Source organism: Halyomorpha halys, unplaced genomic scaffold (genome assembly GCF_000696795.3).
Source record: "Halyomorpha halys isolate HHAL.00 unplaced genomic scaffold, Hhal_1.1 Scaffold759.1, whole genome shotgun sequence".
In the NCBI taxonomy this organism is placed as follows: domain Eukaryota; kingdom Metazoa; phylum Arthropoda; class Insecta; order Hemiptera; family Pentatomidae; genus Halyomorpha; species Halyomorpha halys.
The window spans coordinates 334,208-344,468 of NW_027110136.1; the positions used below are offsets into that span (position 1 = coordinate 334,208).

A 10,261-nucleotide genomic window follows, 5' to 3' on the forward strand; every position below is an offset into this window, starting at 1 on the left:
AATAAGAACATTTTATATAGTTAGGGGTGTCATTTGTATGACTATACCCCCTCATAATCAACTGTTAAAAAATATATATAATATAAGTTATATCAACCATGTAAGGCCCACCAGGCCAATCTGGTATAAAAATAAAAAATATTAATATAATGATAGATCAAACACCCAAGTTATAGAGGCTAAAACAGAAGGAAGGTATTTTGGTTTGATAGACCTATAATGATAAAAAAAACATTTTCTGCCACAGCCGGGCTTAAGCCTGGTCCAGAAGTTGGACATTGGAGTCCAATGTCCTTACTCACTCAGCTAACCTAAAACTCTAACACAGAACAGTATTTCATTATGTTCATAGTATCCTGAAAAACCTGTTATTATACTTACAATAATCATCTATGTATTGTCTTGCTCAACCTCAGGTTCAGAACTGTATCACCAGTGGTAAACATGATATCTGAAATTATCAACTACTCTTTGTCTATTCGTACTACTTTTAATCCAAAGTTGCCGCTTGCTCAGTTTGCTGCCATATCTACGTATCGGTAAACCTTGTTTCAATACGTCTCAATGTAAGAGTATTGAGTAACGATGTCAAGGTGGTTGTATTAGATCAAACTCCAATAGATAGAATGAGACTTACAGGAACCAGCCGAAAGTTTGGTAACCTTGTCCTACAGGCTACTATTCCTGTATATATGGGTATGTAAGCCCGAAGAGTATCCAGCCCTCTGGTCCTTTGAAAGAATGAGAGATATAGGAAGGAGGAGGTATCCAGAAAAATAATACACAATATATATTTCCAAAATTATAGCAGAATGTACTGATCCACAATGTAAATTGTTATACTCTGCCTCCTAAGGTGTTTCTCATGAAGCAAGTTCTTGAGTACAGTGATATTGCAAACCATGATTTTGTGTGATTCATATTGTATCAATATCATTAATATAATTTTGAAAATACGATGAGCAAATTGATTCTGTATATAACCTAGCCCCACAATGAAAAATATTCCTGCTTTAGCTGCTATGTGTTCCTGCTAGCAGTATCTAATTGGGGTACAAAGAAGGGCTGTAAGAAATACTTCAACAAAGAAGACAAACACTGACATTCTGTATGTCAGTAATTGTACAGACATGCAGAATATCAGTCAACTATCTGAAAATGTATGAAATAATTGGGTTTAAATTATGGTTGAAGATTTAAGGTATCAGCAAATTTCTAATTTTGTATACATTAATTGATAATTTTTTATTTTTAATTTGTAATGTCACATATTCGTATAGATCTTTTTGTCAATGAAAAGAGATTTGAAAACCACATTAAAACTCAATTAAACCCATGATGGCTAATTTTTCAATTACATTCATTATTTTTATAAATACAACTTGAAGTCTTCAATATTTTTATCAGGTGTTAGTGAAGAGTAGATCTTTCTTTAAAAATACTTATTAATTCATATTAAATGATTTAGTCATTCTTTCAGGATTCAAGGCTGCCTATTACTAATCAGGATGAAAGTATCAAAATTAATTTCCTAGCTCCACCATCAAGTAAATATTTGCTGTTCCAAAATTGAAACCAAACAGTTCCGAATTGGGCATTTTGGGATCCTTACCCCAGCATGCTTCATGCATGTGCAATATGACATCAAACTTAATTTTACATGCCTTCAAATGTATGAAACAGAAATATATTTTTCAAATTATAAGTATTATTCTGAATTAAGTTTTTGTCTTTTTGATTTAAAATTTTTATCAATTATTCTTTATAGTACAAAGGATATTCTACAATAACTTCAGAATATAAGTGTATGGAATACCACTCCTGTTGGGAACCTATGATCTGTATGAAAAAATATTTTTTTCTTCATTTCCATTTTGAATTGACAAACAATGTATTTTTTAGTAAAGTAAATAAGGACATTTATTTTTTGTTATAATTCCAAGAGATATTTTGTACAAGTTTCAAATAATCAGGTATACATCATCCCTTCTGTAATACTGCTTATTGCCCCCATCTCAATACTTGTGTTATTACTAGAGATTGATAACAAACATCCAAATCATATTAGTATTCGAGAAATTTATAATCCATTGTGATTAATATATCATTAACAAGAATAATTCGTAACTCTACCTGATATCCTGAGGTAATGTTCTGTAAAAGCAATGACAGAGTACTGTGGCAAGGCAGCTGAAATATGTGATTAATGCACGCAGGAAAGTGGCTTACGGAAACATCAACTCAACAATAAAAGTAAAGTAGAAGCTCCTATAAATTTTCATACAGATATCTACTACTGTATTTGTTGCAAGTTCTTGATAAGCAATGTCTTATGAATTGAAGTACTAAATACCAGGACAGACATAGAGCTGGTTATGTTAGGTTAGCTCTTGAAGGATTAATAAGTTTAGAAAGCAATTGTATGCATTGCTGTCAAGAAAAACAATTAAGAAATAGATTCAGCTATTTATTAATAACCAATGATTTGACTCATGATGGTTGTCTTCATCAGGGCTAAAATAGAGAGACACAGAGTAGGTAAAGTTAAGGTAAGATTAAAAAAATAAGATGTAAATAAAACAGATATTGAAGAGGTATAAAAAGACATCCATATAAACAAACCAAAATAAATGAATAAAAATAATAAGGAAATTAAAGATGAATACCAAAACTATATATTGACTGACTGTAATGAATTGATAAAAAAATATATATATTTCCAAACAGATAAACTAATTAACTAAAAATGTATATTAACTGATGTTAGTATTGAATTGATAAAGTAATGATACTGAGGCAGTAATAATTATTACAGATAAGTTATGATTTAATTGATATAGTAATTGATACTGCATAATTCTATACCATAGCAACAATTTATCATATTAAGTTTTTTGCATGAATGCCTTTCTATACCTTCATCTTTATATCTGTTTTATTTACATCTCACTGTAAACCTCTTCTGTAATTTTTTTATTTAAGTCCTGATGAACACCTGCTGTGTGGGTTGAAATGTTGGCTATTAACAAACAGTTGAATCTATACCATAATTATTTTTTCTTGACCGAAACATGGATTAACTCTTTCTAATTTATATAATACAATTTAAAATCATTGAATAAAAAAGTATATATATTATATCTAAATAAATAAATTACAAAAATGACATAAATTACATCTTTTAAAAATAATTATACAGAGGATTGATTAATTATTATCAAATTAATAGTTTTAATTATTTATTTTCAATCATAGCCTTTTAAAACAGTTGATAAACTCCACTAAGATTTGACCCACTGCCTTGCCGGCAGCTACTTCTTTCTCTATAATCTGGTCCTTGTAGTCACGATAAATGTTCCTAACATTTTGAGCTTTGTGTGCTAAACAAGACATTGCTGTAAAAACGTTGATTGTTGCACAACTGGGATCTTGATCAATTACATAAGCCATTTTCTGCATAACCTCTACCATAACTACTGTAGCATCATTTACAATACTTTGAGCCTTTGCCATTGTTTCTTGGAGCTCTTTACAGGTATCATTTTTTATAGCCATAACATTTGTACCTAATCTATTAAGGCTTTTGAATCTAGAATCAATCTGGTTCATATTTTTATCATAATTGGCCCAATAGTCCTGTAGGGTATTATTCAATTCGTTTGTTTTGGACATCAATGGCTTTAGTAGTTCATGGGCATAAGAGTGTAGTGTTTCTTCTCCATACTGAGAATTTGCCACCCTTCCGTCGGCAAACTGAAAAAGTAAGAATATATTCTTAACCATAATAAAAATAAAAATTCTTTTAACATAAAGTATACATTAGTTTTCTATTGAACTCCCATGTATACACAATAAAATATACAGTACCATGCAGTATATATTAGCCTATCACAATTTTTTTTTTTTATAATTACAATTATTATGATTTAAATAATGTACAAGGAGTGGACGACATATTAGTAAGTGAATATGCGATAATTTTTATTATAATGTACTGTCATTAAAACAAATTTAATTTTAGCAATTACAAAAAACACTCATTTGGATTAAATATTTATTTGGTGACAATAATAAAAAAGAAATGATGAAAATGAAGCAAGGACAGGGAAAAGGTCAGAGTGAAATTCATTGGAAGCTAGCTGGAATTAGGTCTATATGATGACTGATTTAAAGATACATGGAAAATGTAAAAGAGGAAGCAAGAAAAACAAAATATCCATCAAGTGTGTATCCAACAGAGTTGACCGGCAAAAGGCAATTGAGTAGACCAAGGACTAATATATGTATCTCTTGCACCAATAATTAATGAATAAAATAAAAATGTTCTTTACAAACTTTTATTATTTTTTTTAATCTTTAATATTGTACTGAGAAAGTACTCATGAAGATTATATAATACACTTCTAACCATATTTAATATTAATTGTAGTGTTATTTATATATCAATGAAATATCAATCATCTCTGGATTTATCAATGTTAGAATTGTTTTTTTAAGTCAGGCTTTGGTGGAAAATTTATATTGTTTTACATTATTTGTGGATCATTTCTGGAGAATAAAATTATATTAATTGTGAAAAAATAACAATCTGTCTTTCAACATCTGTACCAAAGGCATTTAAAAACTATTAAGCAATACGTCTTTAGTTTGATGTAGATATCAAAGTAAAATTATTCATTAGGCGATTTAGGCAACTACCTTAAGATCCAGTGGCCCATGAGAAAAATAAGTTGAATTACTTTTAATATGCTTTCCAAAAATTTTAGGTTTATTCTTAAATAACTAACAATTTCACCTGGTAAGATTGTTAAGTACATACTTATTTTTCTCATAAGAAAACTCAAAACTTTAATTATTTAAGATGGCATTACAAATCTGTAATCAATCGATGGCTTTCTGTTAGTTTTGAATAAAATTGGAGCCTCTAAGTGCCTTTATCTGGGCCTTGTATGAATGGGCATAAAAGGGTGCATGTTAATCATGATTTGTGAAGCAATACAAGGATGGATCATCTTACCATTTATATCAATTTTTAATATTTATTAGGATATTTAATAATATTAATATATCCCATAATGATAAATTTCTCAAAAGCTCTTCATTAACAGCAGTTATCAACCCCTTATTGCTGTGATTTACAGGTAAATGACACTTCCTGCAGTTTCACAGAAATGACATATATAATTTGTAATAATCATAAGTTCAATTCTGACTATCCGCTACTGATAACATAATATTTTAAAGGAAAAAATATAAATATTTGTAACATTAAATTATGTATGTAGAGTAATCATTTTTGTTTATTCTATTATTAAAAATATTTACAATTAAATTGCCTACTAAATGGTCAATTAATTATTTAGATTCAACTCAGAATCCAGTTATTCATAAACTATGTTACTATGTTGTAGTTAATAAAAAGAATAATTTAATTACTTTCATCAGTATTTCTCTTATATTATTGGTTAGTCAAATAAATTATCTTAAGTTTTATTTGATAATTTTTCTGATAGTAAATTGCCTTAGATACCATTAGGGAAGATACTCTTGTTTGGTTAGGCCTTGATTACATTACTCAAGACACTTTTTGAGTTTGGCATACCCCTTGTGTGAGTATAGTAAGTGTAAGTCAACAAATGTACATCTATTTAAAATTGCAATTCATTTCAACAATCACTAGTAACAGCTGTTCCAAGAATAACCTTAGAGGAAATCAGTTTCTCAGCCCTCCTGTTAACTGTAATCTTGCAGTAAGTCAGAGTAGGTGCATATTTGAAAGAAAGTGTATAAATGGGAATTATTCTCAAAATTGAAGAGCCATCTATCTATCACCATCTATCTACCATCTATGATAATTAAATTAAATTCATCCTATTTACTATTATTTATTTATTTTTTAAATAACTTAACCCGTTTAATTTTAATACTTAATTTTATTTTTATAATGGTTCAACCTTTCTGGTTATTTTTGCATACTCAAATATAATATAATCACCTGAGTCCTAGATGGATATAATTAAATTATATTGTATTTATAAGTTTTCAGTTTGAAGAAGCAATGTACTTCATTATTTTGCCATAGGCTGTGTTAACTGACCTTGAGGACTATCCATCACTACACTGAAGGTCCATTTTCAATCACATGTGATAGTTTAAAGTAATAATGACACATTGGATTTTATGGATTCTGGACTAATGCAAGTCTTAAATCATGAAATACTCGGCAAAATATTTGTTTCTGTTACATAGTTCTATCAGTTTCTAACCCATAGATACCTGCATACCAAGAAGCCAGTAACTATGAATGGAACAGTTCCACTGCCAACTTGAGGCAAAAGGAAGAATCCTCACATATAAAATATTTATATACCATATATATAAATATTTATTAAAAAATATTTTAAAATAGTTATGAATGAAAATTATTATATAATTTATGTAAAATTTCATTTAATTGAAATTAATTTTATATCTTAACTCAACATCTCAAATATATGCCAAAATAGTTCCCTTTTAATACAGATGAATTATCTTTAAAGAGAGTTTGAAAATCTTTATATAACACATTCCTACTGAAAGAGTTAATGACATTATTAAAATATTGTATGATAAAATTTATAAACAATGTTAATTTACAGAGGTTCGATATTATTTACATATGTATATATCATTGGGTAACACATTTATGAAACCCATGAACAAGCTACCTAGTTAACTCATTAAATAAAATTAAAATATCATTAACAACTTTTTATACTGAACATATTAGCATATTCATCATATTAATCATAAATTTGGAATTTATAATAATAATAATTTATAATTTAAATTTTACAGCCTAGTTGTGATAAAATCATTGTTTTCATACCTTTAGCAAGAAAATTCCAAATAATACGTAACAAAAGGACCTCATTTTCCTCAAGTATTGTTACTTCTAAAACACAATTGGTGGTGTAATATGGTTAAATACAGAAATATACTTGAATTGCTTATCTAATCTTCAACACCTGAAACAGATTGAAAAGACCGACATATTTCATAGCAATCAATTAGTCATGAGCATTGATAGTTGTTTCAAACAACCAAGGCCTAAAAGCTTTCATCCAGTAAATCTTATTCAAATATTTAATAATCAGTTAAGCCTTTGACAAATTTTCTTATTAAATCAATAACTGAGCTAAAATGTGTTAAAAAAAAAAAATTATCTGCAACCCAACGTTCCTTTGAAGATGATTTTCACTAGGGATAAAGAGCTATGATAAAGCTTTTGCTTATTGTAACAAATCTCATAATTGGTGCAAACAAAATGCATTGACCATAATAAAAATGTTTACTTAATTAAACTGTCTACTAAACTATCATTAGACCAGTTTAAATGTAAAGATTAAAACATTTGAATTACCAATTGGACTTTGCACTTTTATCTGCAGGTGAAATACTTATATACAAATATAAATCATTTAATAGTTGGTTGCATAGACCTGTCTAGAGATGGAATTTTATGTTTCCGCATTTCTTTTTTCATTTATAGAACTCTTATATACATGTGTATGCTTACTATGGGAAAAAATCTTTTGGTCTATATAAATCGATTTTGCGACACAATGATCGATGACTTATTTTTGAAAATGTAATGATGCACATTTTGCTTGCAGATTTATTGATGAAAAAGTGTCAGTGACAATATAACTATTAGTCACAACAAAATTCAATTTTATTTTTTATTTTTAAAACCTAAAAAATTAAGAATTTTATTACACTACTATATTTTAAATCTTTTGAAGTTTTATTTCCCAATTTTTCATGTTAAATATTACTTTGGTTTTATTACATTTTTTTAACTTTTTATCGCTTAAAAATCCAATCCCTAGGTATTGGATATTCAGTATATTACAGGATAATCCTTTTTACTGTATTAAAAGCTGTTACAATGTGCAGGGCTGCTTACGAGTTAGCCGTAAAGACTAAAGTGACTGTAATCAAAACTATTATTATAGAAGCACAGACATGATTAATTTTCCTTGTAAAGGTATGGCTATTTACTCATGACATTTATCTGGCTCTATACAATTTTGATTAAAAATAAACCAAAACAGTAATTAACTAAGTCTTACTCTAACATACACCAAAGGGTTCAAATCTTTTTTTATCATTTAATTCCCTTCAAAACTCCAGTAGTCACATGTCATTTGGGAGATTGCAAAGAACAGGTTTGAGTATAGCTGGTGCCTCTTAAACTCAACTAACCCTGTACTCCTGCTATCTACTTGCTCTAAGTTGTGCTCAACGCCAAAAAGAAAGAAAAAAGTACACAGTAAAATTGAGAAAGTGTGGGTGGGCAAGTGACTGGTCTAATTATACTTACAAGATTGCTTATTGGATTGTATTGTAATTATTATTAGAAGTTAGGTTGATATTTAGTTGGTTATGTGCCCGTCATGTTATTAGTCGTGCTATTCTGGAAGTACAGTAGTTTTCAACTAATAGAATGAATTCACAGATTATTCATTAAGAAGCTTAGTCACCTGCCAAAGAAAACTCTTAATTATACATTATTTCTGGAAATAGAAAGGGACCAACTGTTCCTTTAAGCCATGCAGTTGCATGCTAATTATATTGAAGCATTTTAGCATATTGGTAATTTTAATTTATTGGTAACCTAACCATACACCAACAATCTTTGCATGGGAGGGTATAAAAAGCAAGAATATCTACCATTTTAAGAAATTGATAAAATTATTTGACAATTTAGGCTGTACTAAATATCTATCGAATATTTCGAATTTCTGGAAAGAAGTGAAGGTCAAATGCATGCTGTAATTGGTAAAGATATATAAAATTAAACAGATAATTGATCATTACTGTAATGGGTTGCTGAGTATCATTTGTTGAATACAAAAACTTGGCTTTAATATTAGGTACATAAAAGATGAAAACCCTATTGAACTGACTCAGATAATGTTTATGATTAGAGGTGAACTATTTTATTGAAAGTTTAAAACTGGGTTGAAGGAATTAATATATACAGGTATAATGGCAAGAAGGATGAAAACATACTTCATTTAGTAGAAAGATGTTCTGTTTTAAAGTCATACAGAAAATATTTATGGAAAAAGTGTAAACGATATTTTAAATGATAAATGTTGGAATAAGATATTTTTGTAAATGAAATGTGAACTGTGCATAGAACAGCTCAATTAGGGAGAGATAATACTAGTTTGATATTGGGAACTAAATTAATTTGACAGTATTTTTCTGCTATTTGTACCATTTGTGTACTATTTTTTTCTTCCTTTTTGACAAGTAGTACAACTTCAGCTAGAAGGATAGTTGGAGTCGGTGTTTGCAGATTTAAAGAGACATGGATCTGATAAGGATCAGTTGAATCTTAAAGAGATTTATGGAAATATATTATCTTTTTAATTTAATTTTTATTTTTTCTTGTAACCCCTATAGCATGCATTGATAGAGGTTTTATTTCTTAGAAACTGCCATAAACATGAAAAAATCTGTTTACAATTTATATTATAGTCAATCCTTAAAATTCAAATTTAAAAATAAATTTTCTGGTAAAAATTGATTTAACAGAATTATGTTAAATATTAAAAACATAATGTATATGTTATTTAAACACTTACCTTGCAAGATATATCTCTACCTCTGGTTTGCTTACTCCTCTCAGGGTCTATATAGGTAGCAAAATGATGGATCAGTTACTTCAGGAATTTTATCTTCATTATTGATTAATGCTTCCAGTTTGTAATATATTATTGTTTATTTTTTTGTCTAAACATTTTCTAGCATTATTATTTAGAGATTTTTCCCAAATGAAGAAGAATATTTATAGTCAGATGATATTATTTGGCTTTATCAAGTGCTCATAGTTCCTTGAAGAGATAGGGTCGAATGATTAAATCTGTTGTTAATTTAAGATAATTCTGTATAATAGAAGAACAGTAATTTTTAATAATAGATGCTCCATTCATTAAATATTTGTAATAACCGAGAGAGGTCCCTGGCACTATAAGATTTGGGGCCCTTCAAATTATTAATTTATTTAATATTTGTAAGTTGTCAAATATTAAAAAAATAAAATTAAACAGTTTAATGAGATACTTTTCTTAATTTTTGATTTGTAAAATCATAAATTACTTCTCATAAGTTTATTTATTGAAGTAAATCAGTTTCTTTCAGCATCAGTGATAAATTGCTCAGTCTTACCTCTATTTATTTAATTTATGGATCATTGGAGTGGGCCCAT

The 10,261-nt window shown here is 28.3% G+C and overlaps 1 long non-coding RNA gene across 1 annotated transcript; it reads right to left on the minus strand.

The window, feature by feature from the left end:
- Positions 1–1,892: 1,892 nt before the first annotated feature.
- On the minus strand, positions 1,893–9,655 carry LOC106685945 (uncharacterized). Its single transcript, XR_010843667.1, has 4 exons — positions 9,639–9,655; positions 6,869–7,007; positions 2,134–3,753; positions 1,893–2,033 (listed from the first exon to the last, which is right to left on the minus strand). It is a non-coding gene; the product is annotated as an uncharacterized lncRNA (long non-coding RNA).
- Positions 9,656–10,261: the final 606 nt, after the last annotated feature.